The sequence below is a fragment of the Equus caballus genome, chromosome 6, assembly GCF_041296265.1.
Source record: "Equus caballus isolate H_3958 breed thoroughbred chromosome 6, TB-T2T, whole genome shotgun sequence".
In the NCBI taxonomy this organism is placed as follows: domain Eukaryota; kingdom Metazoa; phylum Chordata; class Mammalia; order Perissodactyla; family Equidae; genus Equus; species Equus caballus.
In genome coordinates, this window is record NC_091689.1 from 92,975,992 (window position 1) to 92,990,295 (window position 14,304).

General features: G+C 39.0%; 1 protein-coding gene across 4 annotated transcripts in view; it reads left to right on the forward strand.

Moving 5' to 3' along the window:
* Nucleotides 1-14,304, forward strand: part of SRGAP1 (SLIT-ROBO Rho GTPase activating protein 1) — a 265,246-nt gene that overhangs the window by 20,070 nt on the left and 230,872 nt on the right. The window contains exons 1-2 of one of the 4 annotated variants that reach the window (XM_070271841.1): nt 3,209-3,371; nt 7,367-7,466. The exons of 2 other annotated variants lie outside the window; for them this stretch is intronic. The gene's annotated coding sequence lies outside the window, so the exon portion shown is untranslated. Of the gene's footprint in view, nt 1-3,208; nt 3,372-6,183; nt 6,391-7,366; nt 7,467-14,304 lie in introns of those variants that run through there. One more of the 4 variants, XM_070271842.1, reaches the window with a different exon arrangement.

The window sequence follows — 14,304 nt, forward strand, 5'->3', positions numbered from 1 at the left end:
TAGAACAATAGGTGTCTGCTTATCTTACTAAGTCAGACAATTTTCGCCTCTGAGGAAGTCCAGATTTTAGCCTGGTTGTGAAATTAGCCAGTTTGAAAAATGAAATTAAGCCTCCAAACATTATTTACCAAGGAGAGGGTGTAGGCAGAAGTCAGTCTGCTGGTCTTGTTTTACGTATATAGTGACCGCCTGGCATCTGATGACTTTCAGTGCTGTTCGCAGAAGTTCTCTTGTGAGGATCATTGATGGCTTTTCCTCATGCCTCATGTTGACTGTCTACAGTTCAGCCAAATCAAATTCTAATCCCCAAGCACCAGGAGAAAAGCCGTACCTCAGAGGCAAAGGTGTGATCATTGCTGCAGGACCGAGTGTTGTCTGCTCCCCGTGCTTAGAGGGGAGTGAAGAGAGGTAGGTAGAAGGAGCACCTTTTTAGAAGGCGCAGGTTGAGCAGCCCTAGAAAGGGGAGGACCATTTTCTTTGACCCCTGGGCTTGATGCTCTCATTTCTTCTGTGCCCAGTTTTCACCTTTGTCTTCATTACAAACAATGGATGCATTCCTTAGTAATATGGCGCAGAAAGCTGGTAAATTTTGAGAATTTAGAAAAGAGAATTTGTTAGATTTTGTGTCCCTTAGCAAAGAGAGTTTTCTGAGTACACTACTACAAAAAGAATTAGTGAATGCTTTTCAAATGGACACTCCGTTTTTATTTGAACTTCTTTTGCAATTGTATTAAAAATGTTTATGGGAACTCAAATGTGTCACCAAAAATCTGTGTTTGAAAGATTTCCAGACTCTATTTTTCCAGAGTTCAGAGTTTTAATTATATACGTTTTCTTCCCTTCTCCAAATACCTAATCTGCAAATAAATATCTCTTGTTTGAAGCTTGGAACTCCACTTCCTACAGTTATATTAGCTTTTATTCTCTTTTCTGTCAGGCATCTCATTTCCTCCAGCAGTCTTGGAATTAAATGATGAAATAACATCCAGAAAGCATTGTGCACTGTGAAACATGATGAAAATTACCTTGTTGTCTTTGTGGTCAGTCCTCTTTTGGATGTTTCTGACATTCTCATAATGCCATGTCCCATATTCACATACCACCTAACACTCTGAAAAAAGCATACTCGCATAGATTTATGTATGTGTCAGTAGTATAGTGGTTTATGGCATGGCTTCAGAAATAGACTCCTGGGGTTTGAGTCCTGGCTCGGCCACTAGCCAGCTGTTTTAACTGTGAGCACTTTGCTTTCTGTCATCCTGCCTCACTCTCCTTGCCTGTGCCATGGAGGTGATAATAGTACCTACCTCAGAGCGCTGTTAGACAAGCAGAGTGTTGAACGGACTGTCTGGCACGCAGTAGTGTACTACCACCTCTGTGAACTCTGGCTCTGGAAGCAATAATAATAAATTTCAGGTTACAGAAGACTTCACAGCCAAGAGGAGCCTAAGGAGACGTGCATGTTACCTGGAGGTAATATGGGATCCTGCATGGATGGGATCCGGGAAGAGGAAAAGGACAGTAGGTAAAAACTAAGGAAATCTGAAGAAGAGATGGAGTTTAGTTAATTTAAAAAAATAGAGTAGGAAAATAAAACATTTTCTATTTTAAAAAATCCCACTCGTACAACTTTATGGTTATGAAAAACTTGTTAGCTAAAGTACGGAATTGCTAAGACGAAAAAGTGGAAATTCTCAGCTAGATCAGAGCATATCCTTCCAATGGCATCATTTGTATTTGTGTTTATATCTGTCTGTCTGTTTATTTACTGAACAGCTGTGGTCATTTGCAGAATAGTTCCTACAGACTTTTGTCTTTTGTGCTCAACAATGTACCCCGTATACCAGTGCTACTCAGGAGTTAGTAGACCAATGCTGCCCAGCAGACTGTTCGTTCCCAGTCCATGAGGAGATAAGGTAAGTTGCGGCACGGCTTCCTTTATCCGGAAAGTCTACAAATGAGCGTCAGCTGAGCTAAGCAGTGCTTAGTGATGTGATGATTTAGGTTCTGGCACAGGCTCTTTGTCTCATTGTGCGTCTGCAGTGAACTGTTCACTGACTTGGGTTTGAGTACTGGTCTGTGCCCTTCCATAGAAATACACAGGGATCTGCCTCACCCCTCTCATAGCTGTTACTATTACGTGTTCTTTGTTGATTTAGAGACAAGATTGGCCACCTCTGTGCTTTAATCTGTTTCGTTGATTGGCGTTCCTTTTGAGAGGCAACACTGTGGAGGTTAATACCTTGGATAAATTCAATTCGAATTATGGTTCCTCTGGAACCTCAGTTTTCTAATTTGAAAATGGGTATGATGATTGCATCTGTTTTACACGCTTGTGAGGATTAAATGAGATTATACCTGCACGGCCCTTGGCAAGTGGTGAAGGCTCAATAAAAGTGAGCTGCTATGATAACAATTATTATTTACTACTACCTGAAGCTATGGTCTTAATTCGTGACAAATTTTTTTATTTAAATAATTTAAAACTCAGTCATCTCCAGAGAGATTAAAATTACTTAACAGACTTAAATCTTACAAAGCAAACACTAAAAATGTAGATTTTAGTGGTTCTTTAGAATAGCAATGGGAGACCTTTAGCCAATCACCAGAAGCTATATTGGGCCCAATCTTAAAAGAATTGTGTTGACATTTGGCTGCAGAGGTACTTTGTGACCGTTCCTTGCATCAACACGCTTCTCCGTGTGTATGATTGCATTTGTAGATGAAGATTCCTCCACCGTTAACCTGCGCTGGTTGTTCATTAAGGGTTGCCAAAAATAAATCATCTGCAAACAAATGAAGAGAACCATAGTTATTCCAGCTGCTGTCAGAGGCATAATCCTCTCATTTGCTCCCAGATAGGATGTATCTGTATAGTATGTGTGTCTGTTGTTTGCCTTGGAGCCAGGCAGCGCCCTTCCTGAAGAACACTCACGGTAGACTTTCATTGAATGTTCTCGGTCAGCAGCTTACAAGTCTTCCATAACTTCACTCTGAGTTCTCCTCTGTGTTCACCTACAGATATTCACTGTGCCATTAAAGTCTTTATCATTTGATTGTTTTGAGCTAAGATCTAGTCTCCCCAAATAATGAACTAGAAAGAAGGTTGGGTCCAGACTTATGCGCTCGACCTGATGCAAAAAATGCCTGGTGACCCCAACAATGTTGCCTGCAGTGGTTACTGTTACTGCCTGCGGTCCTAGCAGCCAACATTTACAGTGTGTTCCTTTTGAGGGAGGTCCTTGGTGTCGCCTGACAGATGGGGAAATTGAAACTCAAAACTTAGAAACTTGACGTGATTTCGCCCAGATCACACAGCTACTAAATGGAGCCACCAGGGTTCAAACCTGTGCTACAGCCATCCTGTAGAGGTATGTAAGGACAACGCCTCATCAAAGCTTAAATGCTTAGGTTTCATGTCATTCTCTCTCTTTAAACTTCCAGAAAGCTAGGAAGAATGATTGCCGTCTTTGTCTTAATTAAGAGAGTTTATTTCAATTCAGATAAAAGTCTGTGTTTTTGTTGTTCAACGATTATATACTAACATTAAATTGTTACCTTATTATTATCTCAATGAATTACTTGATGAGGAAGCTTGTGGTGGAGCTGCCTCTTTGCATGAAATAGGAAAGGCATTTTCGGGGTGAAGAAATTTAGAAGTCCTAAACTGGAGTATTCTTGGTAAATTTAGTGCCCTGTTCCTGAGGATAATAAAAATTGCTGCCTCCGCTCCTCTGTGACTCCCACCGAAAGGCCTTGCTGGTTCCCAAGTGAAAAGGCCCCTCTGTGTCTTGATTTTTGCTGGAAAAGAAGTTCTGTCTCTTCAGCTAGTTCTCTAGATTCACTCCCGGCTTTGCTTTTGTGGCTGCTGTTCCTTTTTGAGCATTAGAGCTTCCGGTAGAACCACTTAGCACATATTGGAATCACCCAGAAGTCTCGAATCAACCAGAAGGCTCCTTGAATCAGTTTGCTGGGCCCCACCCCAGCCCTAGAATTTGTATTTCTGGTAAGTTCCCACGTGATGCTGAAGCTGTGGGTTGGAGACCACACTTTGGGAACCAGTGCTGTAAAAATCAAAGCAATTTTGTAAACTTCCTTAAGGTAGCCAATTTAGATGCTAATTTTTCTAAGATCTTTAGCTTTCTTACAATTGCTCTCAATTCCTATGAAAGGACATCAAATCATGGCAATTTAAACGAAGATTATAGAAAATGCATGCAGCCCTGCTTCTTGCTTTGTGCCCCCCCCCCTCAACTTCATAATTTGTTAGTTTCTCAAAGTGTAAAGAGCCTTTTCACCTCACACCTGGGTAAATTGAAAACTAAAGTGGGAACACGAGGAGTCCTTGAGGAATATAGCTTCAATTTCTCTGCAAATCTGCATGTGCTTTTGAACTAAAGAAAAATAACGCAAGGCAAGGCACCCTTTGTGGGACGTCCTGTAGCACATTCCCATTTGCTGCTGTCACTGCTAGCTCTTAGGGCAGTCAGGAGACGGGACACCTCCCTGTGGAATAGCTGAAGGGCACTTTGCTTTGTGGGTTATGGTTAATTCAAGTTAGTGTAAGGATGGCAGTTTTTCTATGAATAGGAAACTTGATCATGTTTCTGGAGAGCTTTTATTTGGTTTGTTTTAATCCCAGGTCCACTGACAATTCATGAAATTACTACTGCAGTAATTACATGGGCATTACAACTTAGGTGAGGGTTAGGATCGCAAGTCAAACAATAAGGAGAAAAATTAAACAAAAGTGCTCTTGAAAATCCCCAAGTCACCGTGTAACCAAGAGCTATGTCCGTGAAAGCTCAGAAGCCAGAAATTAACTTAGGATTCTCTTTGCTTATAGGCTGTGGCCTCACACTTCCGTGTGGCCAAGAGTGAAAGGATGTTAGGGAAAATAAGATTTTTCTCTCCCTCCCTCAGTCCGTTCCAAGTAAATATGGACGTGTGGTTAAATTACAGTAAGTTCAATGTGCTTATCATGTGACTCCATTGTATTGTTAAGATAATTGAAACATTTGATTTGGGGTCACTGGTATAAATTCTTTTACAGCCATGCTGGAATTAAATATCGTTCATTCATTCAACAAACAGCTATTGAATACTTCCTTTATCAAACTGTAGACTCCCCAAGGGTGGATGTTTTTTATCAAGGCAGCTGCTTTGTCTTATAGTAGTTGCTCAGGCAGTGTTCATTGAATTAATAACTAATGAAACACAGCCCGTGTCTTTGTATGGTTTGTGTCCTAGCTTTAGATATGGAAAAGTAAACAAAGATGTGCTGTGTAGTATGTTAGAGGTGTTTTAAATTTATGGGAACATTGTGCAGGAAGAAATTAGTTCTGTGTGGGAGAGCACAATAGGGACTCATGGAAAGGACATTTGAGGTGGCCTTGATGGATGAGTAGGTGTTCTCCAGGAAGGAAGGGCATTCCAGGTAAAGGAAAGTGTCCTCGAATGACTGTGTTTTTCCTCCTTAGGAATCGTTAGCTTGGTGTCTTAAATGCTTTGAGCACGGTAATGAGATAGGAATAGAAAGGTAATGCTGATAATAGCTAATAGCTGTTAGATGTATGTTCTGTGCCTGGCAGTGTAACGGGACTTTGCACGTATTATTTTGTTTGAATTTCACAAGAAACACATGAGGTAGACACTGCTAATTCCATTTTCTGGACTAGAAAATGGAGGAAAGTTTTTTTTGCCAGAGATGACATAGTGAGATGACAACCATGATATTTTATGTTCTCATATGGCCATCAAGCAGCATAGTTAGTGAGATGACAACCATGACGTTTTATGTTCACATATGGCCATCAAGCAGTTTAGACTTTGTGGACAGTGGGGAGCCATTGAGGCTGATACAGTCCGAAGTGAGGGAGGAAAACCCTGAGTGGAGGGAGGCCAGTTTACAAGTCGTCTTGTGCTCTGTGGTGGCATATTGAAGGCCTCAGTTATGTCCTTGACCTTGGGGGTAGAAATGTGGAGAGAGATGAAGGAGATAGAGGTGGAATGAAGAGGACTTGATGACCCATGGGAGAAAGAAGTGAGTGATCAGGTTTACAAAAGCAAGAAGAGGATACACAGTGATGTGCTGGAAGAAAATGTCTGGTATTTTTGGTCTCCTTTTAAACCTTGTGTTTTTTATGTATATAATATCCAAAATATATTACCACAGTAGTACTTGTACTTAATTTATACATATAGAAATGGAAGCACATTGAGATTATGCTCATTTTTTCTTTATGGGGTGTACCGTCAAAAAAGTTTGAAGGTGACTGATCCAGATGTGTCCCAGAGATGTATCACCATCCACAGTGAAGTAAGCCACTGGGCAGGAAAGAGTGGATAGGGGAGGTGAGAAGATGACTGTGTGTACTTTTACTTCTGCAGGTGAGCATTTTAAGTCCTGTCTCTCTCTTTGAGCCATTTGTCTTTTGCATTTCAGAATAATCCCCAATAATCAGGATAAAGGTGCTAAAGGGGGAAAGGCATTCCTTTTCTATGGGAAGGATTCTGTTGTAAGGTGTTCGTGGCATTGGAGAAGCTAGAAGAGGAGTGGACATTGAGGTCCTCCAATCCACCTTCCTCCCACCCATCCAGAATCTCAGACAAGTGGTCACGGGCTTTGGCTTGAACCCTTCGAGAGGCAGGCAGCCCGATCCTTCTCAAGGAAGTTGGGGCAGATGTAATTGGTAGAATTCTTCCTTTTACAAGGGGCAGTTTGCTTCCCCACGTGCAGCTTCTACACATTGCTCCTTTTCCTTCCCTTAAAATAGTTACAGAGCCAGTGTCACCATACACAGTGCTTTACAGTTTACCAGGCACACATACGTGGACGGTCACTCTTGATGCCCACAGCTCTTCTCAGGAGCAGGCAGGTGTATGTTGTTCTGATTAAAGAAATGAGGCAGTTGAGATTATGGATGGGCCAATGGAAGAGCATCCTAGTTATGTTCCCCATTGACGTTTGTTGTGCCTAATTTACATATTCTGTATAGGAGGCTTTGAAGTACCAGGAGCCTCTGACCTTAGTTTCAGTTTTGGTTCTACAACACTTTCTAGTAACAAGACCTTGGGCAAGTTATCTTGCCTTTCTGAGCCTCAGTTTCCTATAAAATAGGGCGAATGCTCTCCATCTCAGAACACTGTTGGGAAGATGAAATTAGATAACTATTGTAAAGCTGTTAGAAAAGTTTGGCTCAGGGTTGGGTATACAACAAATGTGAATTTGCCTGCTTTTCCTCTCTTGTTTCAAATAAGTTTTTAGAAATCTGTGTACAGCATAATGTTTGTCTTTGTTAAATTTTGTATTAGGGGTTTAGTTTCATTATATCAGCTAATGGAACTTTGTTTCTTTTTTCCCCAGCTTTATTGAGATAAATTGACATATAACCTTGTGTACATTTAAGGTGTACAACTTGATGATGTGATCTACGTATATCTTGTGAAATGATTACCACAATAAGGTCAGTTAACTCATCCATCACCTCACATAGTTACAGTTTGTTTGTGGTGAGAACATTTAAGATTTACTCTCAGACTTATTTCACTTAGCATAATGCCCTCAGAGTCTGTCCATGTTGCAAATGGCAGAATTTTCTTCTTTTTATGGTTGAATAATATTCCATTGTATGTATGTATGTATTTATGCATATATATATCTCTCTCACATTTTCTTTATCCATTTATCCATCGATGGACACTTAACTTGTTCCCATGTGTTGGTTATTGCAAATAATGCTATAGTGAACATGAGTTGCAGATGTCTCTTCGAGACAGGGATTTCATTTCCTTCAGATATATACCCAGAGGTGGGATTACTGAATCATATGGTAGTTCTATTATTAATTTTTTTTTTGAGGAAGATTAGTCCTGAGCTAACATCTACTGCCAATCCTCCTCTTTTTGCTGAGGAAGACTGGCCCTGAGCTAATATCCGTGCCCATCTTCCTCTACTTTATACGTGGGACACCTACCACAGCATGGTCTGCCAAGCGGTGCCATGTCTGCAGCCAGGATCCGAACCGGCGAACCCTGGGCCACCGAAGCAGAATGTGCACACTTAACCACTGTGCCACCAGGTCGGCCCCTCTATTATTAATTTTTGAGGAACCAATGGAAGATACTTTGGAACTTAGTTCTGTCATTTGTCCTTTTAGTTATCTCATAATAATCATTAATGTTATCTTGATTTTTAAAAATGTGTATTATTTCAAAAGTCATGAAAAGATGTTATCTGAAAGAAATTTAAGCTATTTCTATTTTGAGAAAAAAAGGTTCAACCTGTGTTGACTCTCTTAAAAACATTTGATTTTAGGGGCCAGCCCCGTGGCCGAGTGGTTAAGTTCGCGTGCTCCGGTTCGGTAGCCCAGGGTTTCACTGGTTTGGATCCTGGGTGCAGACATGGCATTGCTCTTCAAGCCATGCTGAGGCGGCGTCCCACATGCCACAACTAGAAGAACCCACAACTAAAAATACACAACTGTGTACTGGGGGGCTTTGGGAGAAAAAGGAAAAATAAAATAAATAAATAAATAAATACTTAAAAACATTTGATTTTGTATCACAGCAAAGGTTCACATGACTGCATTGTAGCCATATGGTACCAAATGGGAAGGAATGAGAGTAGGTATTTTTTTTTAATTTGGAATTTTTCCTTCCTGGAATCTTGTGATAAATGAGTGTGTATATCTTTGAAATTAAGTATTTGTAGAGGAAGGATCAGTTAGTTCCATTCGACTTTCTTTATCCCTTCATTCTTCTCATCTTTTGTCTGGAGGGAAAAAATACGATTTTTATTTTCATCCTGAGAAATCGGTCACTTTCAGGGGCTTCAGATTTCCATAGATGTGAAAACCCTTTGACACCTGCCAGCTTTTCAGTGTAAGTGTATATTTTTAGCCTGCCCAACTGTGGGCTTTTTGAGGATGGGGATCCAGTGAGAATTTTTTGCTGTGTTACTGGCACGTGGCACGGTACCTGGCGCTTACAGCGACTTCCTGGATCTCTGCTGACCGAATGAAATGTTACTTTCTGCTGTATCTATTAAAATTTAGTGAATGCAGATTTGTTAATAGATCTCGGCAGTTCACTGCTGTATCTCTTAGTTCAGAAACATACACTTCAGATAAAATATATAAATTCCGAAAAAAATCATTTTTTTTCCTACAAATATACAGAATTATACTGAGTGCCTTTCTCCATATAGAGACAGTGGAAATGTTGGAAATACTTTGTTATCGATCTTAATTGTTCTTTGGACCTCCCTAGACTTTTTCCCCTTGAGAAATGCTTGTTTTCCTTTGTTCCCTACCATGAGGGTGCCGGGCCGTAACTGATGCTGGGCTGTAACTGAACTTGCTCAGCCCAGGGAACATAGGAGATGTCTCATGTCCAGAATTCCAGTTCTGCTATCTGCTTTTGACCAACAATGAACAGTTCTGTGTTTCTTTCTTTTTACGCTCTTTTTGTGTCTCCTCTTCAAATTTAGTCCGGTAGCACATTTCTGCAAAGGTGGAATCTTTCCCCATCTCTGGTTTTTAATTTTTTTCCCCAGTTAGTTCAGCTGTGCAGGGAGTCTGTTATCTGTTGTATCCGTTTTCTAGCAGCTTCCTGGGCTCTTGAGGGATATTAAGCAGAGAAGAATTCAAGGCCAGACAGAGTGTGGGTGAGGGTAGCTCAGGTTATGATTTTGACTTTTTTCCAAAAGTTGTAATGAATCATGTGGGAACAGTGTGTTATGCATTCTGTGTGTTCTCTCCATGGCAGAGTTGCTTGTTTGTCTAATTTTTGTTATGGTCAGTTCTCTGTGATAAATGCTTCACTCTTCATTTTATTTCATTTTAGTCACTTCTAAGTCAGTGTGTTTCTAAATCAGTATATTCTGTATCCTCAATCACAGGTCTTTCCTTTTTTCCCACCATTTTGACATTTAGTTGCCTCAGTGTGAATTTAACCTGAGAAACACTCCTAATGTCCTATGACTTCTGGCAGGAAGTGTTTACCTCAGGGAACTCCAGTTTTACTGACTTTTCCTTAAGTTCCAGAAAAATATGTCTAATGCTTGTCACTTGAGGTTTTCTAAATATTCATGCCATGTAATGTGATTAAATTGTCTTCTTTAAAAAAATATGTTACATATCACCATAGCTGAGGAATGTTTACTGCACGGCTGACCACACACAATGAGATGTGATCTTACTCTTCAGTTAGAAAACGTTTTTTTTCTTAGGATAACATTTGATGCAGTTAAGGGTGTGGCATGATAAACAGTTCCTCACTAGGGAGCATGAATCAATATACTTTTTCTGGAGTGTAGTTGGACCCTGTAATCTTACTTTTAGAAGTCGATCCAAAGGAAATAATCAGAGATGAGGATTTATTCATAAGAATGCTCATCATAGTTTTCTTAAAAAAAAATAAAGATAATAAGCCACATAAATATCCAAGAGTCAAGAAATAAATCAATTATGGCATGCACAAGAGTTGGAATATTATGGAACCACTAAAATTATGACTCTGAAAAGTATTTAAAGACAAGAGAAACTATTCAAGACATACCATTAAGTGAGGAAAAAATTTTCAGTGAGTAAAATATGATATACATCAGTATATTCCAGTTGTTATTTCTGAGTAAATGGGATGGGCAACTTAAAAATCTTCTTTGTGTGTTTCTGTGTTTCCAAATTTTCTATAACAAGTGTATATTACATTGATGATTAAATAAATGAGTACCTATACATCACTAGAATGATGCCTGTCCCCATAGTGAGCTCTCAGATATGAGCTTCTACTGTTGCTATGATGTTTACATTTATAATAAGAAAAATATATATATATGTAAAATATTTTGGTTAGGAAGATTGGCCCTGAGCTAACATCTGTGCCCATCTTCCTCTATTTTGTATGTGGGATGCCACCACAGCATGGTTTGGTGAGTGATGTGTAGGTCTGTGCCCAGGATCTGAACCCAAAAACCTTGGGCTGCTAAAGCAGAGTATGCAAACTTTACTACTATGCCACTGGGCTGGCCCCAAGAAAAATATTTTTTAATCCCAGTCTAATTGTAATTAATTATTTGTGGAACCACTTGTTTACTATCTGTCCTCCCAGACTATGGTCCATTATCTGTCATACAGATTCTGTCTACAGCCTGTAGCATGGTACCTGGCATATAGTAAGTCTTCAATAAATAATTGTTTGGACCCTCAAAGATCAGATTTTAAATATTTTCTCTTATTTCAGTTTCCTAGCAGGAAGGTCACCAGCAAGAAAGATGTTAAAAGGTTAGCTGTTCCCAACTGAGAATTTTTTGTGTTCTTGTGAGTGTTGAAATGTATGTAAATGAGGAAATTGCACTGTTCCAAATAGTATGTGGTTGAACCAGAATTGTGTTTATTGGCATATTTTATGTACAAATTGGCACTGAGATTTCTTTAAAATTTTTTCAAAATTTATGGTCTTCAAATTTTAGAACGTGAACTCAAATAAGATTATAACAAAGCTACCTCAGACATCCGTCTAGACTCTTCCTAAGGTTACAAATGTAAGCAAGAATAGGCACATTTTTAATAGCCTGGAAGGTAATTTGGTGGGACAGCAGGAGTGTATATGGTTCTGCAAAGATCTGTGATTCTATAAAAAGACGTGATTTGAATCTGTAATTGATTACAAGTTTAGAGGTCTCTGTGAGATACAAAGTTTCTTAATTGTAAATAGTCACTTCCCAGGGCTTCTGCTTGCCAGGAGGAAGCAATGAAGCTCAGCAAGAATTACCAGCTCCTGTTTATGAATCCAAACGTTAAAATTCACTTAATGAAAGTAATGTGCTGACAGAAGTGTTTATTGTTTAAAACAGAATAATCATGTTTATTGTATCTCTCTGAGACAGAATATAGCTTAAATGTACCAGAGGAAACTGAGAGTGTAAAAAGTAATGTGCTTTTTGAAAAATCTGCCTCTGTTGACATGAAACCAACATAAAAAGTGTGAAGAGCCCCTTATGAGAGGTCTCAGTTTTATAGAGTTAAATTGGAAAGATTGCAGAATTGGAAAGTAACTATTGTTTTTGGAAATACAAGAAATTCAGAAATATCAACCCAGAAGACAGGCACTTGGGGAAAGTTTTAATCTCATGAACCATAGACCACGGGAACTGGAAAAGACCGTAAAATCTACTTGATGATGATTTTTGGAATCTTGGAAATAGTGTTGAAATACCATAGGATAGAAAGGAATAATCAGGAAGCTTAACGCAGTCAGAACCTCCTAGCCTGTTATGGGAAGTAGCATTTGGCAGAGCCTGCTAAGCTCCTGTAAATGAATGTTAATCACATTTTATCAGCCGCTTGTACTGTCTTTATCATATAATTTGAATATTTATGACTCTGTAAATATGTTTAACAGTGAAATTACAGTGTTTATGGAACTCAAATTCCAAAAAGCATACAACCCTTTGATGGAGAAGAATTATGTTTAAATACGACAAAATTCAAGATGTTTCTCCCATTTAGCAGTAGTCTGTATCCTGTGGGACAAGTATTTCTGATGAAAATTCTGTGGCAAACAGAATGATGTATGTCAAAATGGACTTTGAAGACAAACATGTGATTCAGTTAATTTATTTTTTATGCAAAAATAGATAACTAGACTATTTTAACTTGTTACGATCAGGTACAATTTGCTTTAACTATTTTCTCACTATAGTTTATATCATTTTGGTTTACTGCATCCTTATCTGCTTGGAAATTATTAACGAACCTTTTTTTAAATGGATGAAGCTTTGGAATTGAACAGCTCCTCCTAAAGTAACAGTAATATTGAAGAAGAAAATAATGGATGGGCATGCCTCTTTGGTTTTGTAATCTGTACTTATTTGGTGTGCGTATGTATCTTGGGAAAACTTGAGTCTCTGCCAATGCTTTCTTACTTCTTTGCAAACATAAACCCACTAAGGGTAATTTTCCCTTCAGAAGGATTTAAATGTGCATTGTTCTTCTGGAAAGTATAATCTAATAGGAAAATACAGTTCATATTAGAACAAGAAAAGCCTGTAATTAAGATACATCTCAGTCACATTTTTTTTCCTATCTTTTGTTAAAACAGAAACATGGACTCGTTTAAGTAAATAAAATTCTTGGTGGGTGAAACATTTGTTTTCAAAGGTTATAGTAATGATACAACTATCTGGTTACTTCATTTTGATTATCTAAAATATTAACAAGTTCTCATTTTATACAATTTGAATTTATTGCAAACACAAATAGAACACATACAAAGCCGCAATTAGATGTTGCACCTTTTTACTTGCAACTGAGTGGATTTTGAGTTATATTAGACAGTATCGAGTTGTGGCTTTGCAATTGGATAGATTTGCCTTGGGGCTCTGCCCCCTCCCAGCCGCAGGTCATTGGCTTGTGACGTGGCTCTCTCAGGGCTCAGTTTCACGTTGGTAAATTAGTAATCATCCTTACCTTGTTGGTTGCTGTGAGGACTGAAAGAGCCCGTGCACTTCAAGTGCAGGGCTCAGTGCCTAAAACAGATAAACCCAGTAAAGGATACTTCTTAAAAACTTGGGTGAGAATCTTATCCTGAAGGCTACAGGCTTTTTAAAAAATTTTAGTTTTACAGTCTTTGTTCTTTTTTAAGGGGGAAAATACACTTCTGTGTACTTACATACTCAAAATTATTTGGAGCTGTGCCTCTTAAACTATCTGTGCTGAAAGACTGTTCTTTTTCTAATCTGTCACGGACGGATGCTTTTATAACATTTAAGAAAATGAATTTATTACAAAAATGAAATAAACAAAGACAAATAGAATACATACAAAGCCCCTATTTTTTCTCTTTACGAGATCCTACAAATACCTAAAGTTTCTAAATGCTTAGTCTCGTGTCCCCACTTGTTTCTTTGAGGACTGGGAGTAAACGATTGGCTGATTGCTGCTGGTCCACAGGCCACACTTTTAACATACGTATATCAGTCATTCTTGAATAGAGTTAGTCACTAAACAGACAGTGAGTTGTCCCTTCTTCTTAAAAAGTAGTCACCAACTGCAAATGAAGGTTACATATTTACCTATCCAAATCCATGTTCCACCCCACCCCCTCCGCCACCAATGCAAGATGGTTTGACTTAAGGTAACTGGAGATTCTTATAAAGAAATAGGGCTTAATAGTTTGCTCTACACCAACATGACCCTGATTGGAGCGTCCCCATCCACAAGGGGGTCTCAGTGGCTCTAGAACTGCCCCTGAGAGCCCAGCCCTCTTAGAGCATGGGTATTGAGTCTCAGGTCCTCAGTT